Source organism: Malania oleifera, chromosome 1 (genome assembly GCF_029873635.1).
Source record: "Malania oleifera isolate guangnan ecotype guangnan chromosome 1, ASM2987363v1, whole genome shotgun sequence".
Taxonomy (NCBI): Eukaryota; Viridiplantae; Streptophyta; class Magnoliopsida; order Santalales; family Ximeniaceae; genus Malania; species Malania oleifera.
Genome location: NC_080417.1, coordinates 890,475 through 895,867, shown reverse-complemented (window position 1 = coordinate 895,867; position 5,393 = coordinate 890,475).

The following is a 5,393-nucleotide window of genomic DNA, read 5'->3' as shown; positions in this document are numbered from 1 at the left end:
GAGTGCCCTAATAGGTATTAGATGTGGCCATTCCTGGCTGCATAACGTGTTAGGGCAGAGGGAAGCTACCTGTATGGGGGGCAATCTTCCCTATTCTCAGGAACTTCGCGGGTAATTATGTGTGTTGGAAATGAATAAACTTAAGAAATGGTTTTAAAGTTTATAAAAGCTTGTGTTGTATATCTATATGATTATGTGAATGTGAATGTCAATGTCAATGTATTTTCTCAAATGAAATGTTGTTTTGAAAAATAAAGCATGTTATAGCTGAACTCATATGGCCACACACTGTAAAAAATTTATTCCTTCTTACTCAAATGTGTCTCACCCAAATTATCTAAATTTTTCAAGGAATGGGGATAGACCAGGTGATAGAGCTCCGTGATAGTAGGGAGCTGGAACCCTGATATATGGGGTGAGTTTGGACTAGGGGGGGGTGTGATTCCCTGGGATTGTATCGTTTTTGGGTATGCGATAGTATTGTGTAAATATGTATGCTAGTACTCTAGATATTGTATTCTGGATGATATGATTATACTAGTCTTCTATTGTTAGGTTTTATAAATAAAATGACTTTTTACCCGATACCCAATGCGGGTCGGGTCGTATGGATGGTAGTAGGGTTGTTGACGTGGCCGATTTATGAATGTTATTGAGGACGAGTGAATATTTATTTATTATTTATGGATGTTTTCGATGACGTGTAATTTATTTATTTATTTACTATTGAAAAAAATTGTACGAAAATCGATGTGTCACAGTTTGATATCAGAGCCTAGGTTGCTCGGTTCTGTAGACTTTAGTAAACAGGAGAATACAATACTAGAGTATAGGAGTGGATTTTGAGGGAAATAGGAGATGGGTAGACTGAAATGTGAGTTAGTGGTTGTTAGAAGATGATGTGAGAATTTAGGATTCTATCTTGTGGCCTAGAGACAGGAGTACCGGGGTTGTTTCTATGTTTTTCCTGGGGTGATGATTTTAGAAAAACCATGGATACTATCGCTAGGTCTTGTTTCTGAGTGGTAGGACTAAGTCTTAAATGGGGATTAAGGATGTGGATAGAAAAGTAATTTATGAGTTATAGTGGTGTATGAGTTGTATGATAGTAATTATATGCTGAAATTAGTTGCTCCTTTTGCAGGATGGATTCGCGGAACAGTAACACGAGTGCGGGAGATGATGGAGTAGGACCTTCCAGTGTGGGTGGTGGAGACCCTAACGTAGTATCGCGTAGCGTCACTCAGCAGGTGATAGCTGAGATGGCTAGCAGCTTGGGGGAGCGGAGCTGCACGATTGAGCAGTTCACGCGTATGCGACCCCCGTATTTTGTTAGAGGAGCGGACCCACTGGTGGCAGAGAACTGGGTTCAGGACATAGAGGATATGCTCAGTATGGAAATCGTGAATATGTTGAGAATTGGAATTATGCGATCTAATGTATAATGTAAAGTACATAAATGTGAATTTATGTATACATAGATATGTAATGAGTTAAAATAGGAAATGATTGTGAAAAATGAAAGAGTGTGTATTTTATAAAATAAATAATTGAATCGAAGTGAAACTCTCCGCGTGAGGGCTTATTGAGTAAGGTGAGTGCCCTAATAGGTATCAGATGTGGCCATTCCTAGCTGCATAACGTGTTAGGGCAGAGGGAAGCTACCTATATGGGTGGACAATCTTCCCTATTCTTAGGAACTTTACAGGTAATTATGTGTTAGAAATGAATAAACTTGAGAAATGGTTTTAAAGCTTATAAAAGCTTGTGTTGTATATCTATATGATTATGTGAATGTGAATATCAGTGTATTTTCTCAGATGAAATATTGTTTTAAAAAATAAAGCATGTTATAACTGAACTCATATGGCCACACACTGTAAAAAATTTATTCCTTCTTACTGAGATGTGTCTCACCCAAATTATCTAAATTTTTCAGGGAATGGGGATAGACTAGGTGATAGAACTCCGTGATAGTAGGGAGCTGGAACCCTGATATACAGGGTGAGTTTAGACTAGGGGCTTTGATTCCCTGGGGTTGTATCGTTTTTGGGTATGCGATAGTATTGTGTAAATATGTATGCTAGTACTCTGGATATTGTATTCTGGATGATATGATTATATTGTCTTCTATTGTTAGGTTTTATAAATAAAATGACTTTTTACCCGGTACCCAATGCGGGTCGGGTCGTATGGATGGTAGTAGGGTTGTTGACGTGGCCGATTTATGAATGTTATTGAGGACGAGTGAGTATTTATTTATTATTTATGGATGTTTTCGATGACGTGTAATTTATTTATTTATTTACTATTGAAAAAAAATTGTACGAAAATCGGGGCATCACAGTTTGGTATCAGAGCCTAGGTTACTAGATTCTGTAGACTTTAGTAAACAGCGAAATACAATACCAGAGTATAGGAGTGAATTTTGAGGGAAATATAAGATGGGTAGACTGAAATGTGAGTTAGTGGTTGTTAGAAGATGATGTGAGAATTTAAGATTCTATCTTGTGGCCTAGAGATAGGAGTACCGGGGTTGTTTCTGTGTTTTTCCTAGGGTGACGATTTTAGGAAAACCATGGATACTATCGCTGGGTCTTGTTTCTGAGTGGTAGGACTGAGTCTTAAATAGGGATTAAGGATGTGGATAGAAAAGTAATTTATGATTTATAACGGTGTATAAGTTGTGTGATAGTAATTGTATGCTGAAATTAGTTGCTCCTTTTGCAGGATAGATCCGGGGAACAGTAACACGAGTGCGGGAGGTGATGGAGTAGGACCTTCCAGTATGGGTGGTGGAGACCCTGACGCAGTATCGCGTAGCATCACTCAGCAGGCGATGGCTGAGATGGCCAGGAGCTTGGGGGTGCGAAGCTTCACGATTGAGCAGTTTACGCGTATGCGACCCCCGTCTTTTGCTGGAGGAGTGAACCCACTGGTAGCAGAGAACTGGGTTCAGGACATAGAGGATATACTGGCAGTCCTCTCATGTACAGACAAGCAGAAGGTGACCGGGGAAGCAAAGCGCTGGTGGAGGTTAGTGAGATTACTGGAGGAGCAGAGGCCAGACCCTATAGTGATAACGTGGGTTGCTTTAGGGAGATTTTCTTCGAGCGGTACTTTCCCACTATGGTAAGGAGTGCAAAGGCATTGGAGTTTCTATATTTGACACATGAGTCTATGACAGTGCAGCAGTACGCAACGAGGTTTGTTGAGCTGTGCTGATTTGCCCCGTATATGGTGCTATGAGGAGAGGAAGGCGAGGAAGTTTGAGGAGGGCATGAGGTAGAATCTGTATGAGCAGGTGGTAGGCTTTCGAGCTCAGACCTTCTCGAAGATAGTGGACAAGGCTACAGTGATTGAGAGCAGCATAAAGAGAGGCGCAGTAGCCCAGAGCCAGAGGTAGAGGCCCGCGCCTTCTAAATTTTAGGCAGGCTTCAGTCGAGGGCTATGGAGGAGATATGATAGCGGAGGAGGATGACGACAGGGAGGAGGAGTGCGAGTAGTATAGGGCAAACAGATGCTCCCTCTTTGTCCCAGATGTTTGAGGAGGCACCCAGGAGAGTGCCGAGCGAGAGAGGTTGTCTGTTATCAGTGCCACCAGCCTGGGCATTTTACGAGGAACTGTCAGGTACCACCAGCAGTAGCGGCTGCTTCTTGACCATATAGAGGAGGTTATCAGGCACCTCAAGGTGGACAGCAGAGGAATACTGCTCCAGCACGAGTGTATGCATTGACGCCGAGAGATGCTGAGGCAGCAGGAGATGTGGTGACAGGTACTGTTTCAATACTATCATTTAAAGATACTATCTTATTTGATTATGGGCGACTTATTCCTTTATTGCCCGAGAATATGTGAAATTGTGTGGGTTTAAACCTCAGCAGTTAGATATTAGTCTGTCTGTTGCTACGGTGACTAGTGTTGTAGGGATATGCAGAATGGTACTCAGAGACTGTTTAGTGGGTATTCAGGGGAGGTCTTTGTCTGTTAATTTGGTGGTTTTAGACATGCATGGGTTTGAGATAATCTTGGGTATGGATTGGCTAGCTGCCCACTATGCTCGCATTGATTTCCATCATAGAGTGGTAGTATTCAGACCTCCAGAGAGACAGGAGTACAGATTCGTGAGATCACGTGTGCGCACCCCACCTCAGTTACTATCCGCTATTCAGGCACGTGGATTGCTATTAGAAGGTTGTCAAGGATATTTAGCCTATGTGAAGGCAGTATCAAAAGGGAAAATGAGGGTGGAGGATATTCCAGTGGTGAGAGATTCTCCTGATCGTGAGGTAGAGTTTGTTATTGATCTGGTTCTAGGGACAGCGCCGATTTCGAAAGCGCCGTATAGAATGGTATCGACAGAGCTGAAAGAATTGAAAGAGCAGTTGTAGGAACTGCTAGATAAGGGGTTTATTCGGCCTAATGTGTCACCCTAGGGAGCACCGATTTTATTTGTGAGGAAGAAGGATGGGTCTATGAGGTTGTGCATCGACTATTAGGAAATAAACAAAGTGACTATCAAAAATAAATACCCGCTTCCGCGTATCGATGATGTGTTTGCCCAGTTACAGGGGACACAGATCTTTTCGAAGATAGACTTATGCTCCAGGTACCATCAGGTGAAAGTTAGGGAGGAAGATGTTTCGAAGACGGCATTCAGAATACAGTATGGTCATTATGAATTTCTAGTTATGTTGTCTGGGTTGTCGAATGCTTCTGCAGTGTTTATGGATTTGATGAACATGGTCTTTCACTAGTATTTGGATTAGTTTATGGTAGTATTTATTGATGATATACTGGTGCATTCGAAGAGCCCATTGGATCATGAGGAACATATAAGGATAGTGCTTCAGGTACTGAGAGAAAAGAAGTTATACGCGAAGCTCAAGAAGGGTGAGTTCTAGTTGGAACAGGTTTCCTTCCTTGGACACGTCATATCCAGGGGTGGTATTTATGTTGATCCGAGTAAGATTAAGGCGGTAGTAGACTGGGTACGACCAAAGAATGTGTACGAGATCAAGAGTTTCTTGGGATTGGCTGGGTACTACCGCAGGTTTGTTGAGGGCTTCTCTAGACTGTCAGGCCCATTGACTAGATTGACCAGGAAAGGAGTGAAGTTTGAGTGGTCTGATGAATGTGAACATAGCTTCCAGGAATTGAAGCAGCGACTCATCACTACACATGTGTTGACGATTCCTTCAGGAGAAGAGGGGTTCGTAATTTACAATGATGCGTCCCATAAAGGGCTCGAATGTGTGTTGATGCAGCGAGGGAGAGTGATAGCCTATGCCTCATGACAATTGAAAGAATATGAGAATAACTGCCCTACCCATAATCTGGAATTGACAGCGGTGGTTTACACGCTGAAGATTTGGAGGTAGCACTATCTATA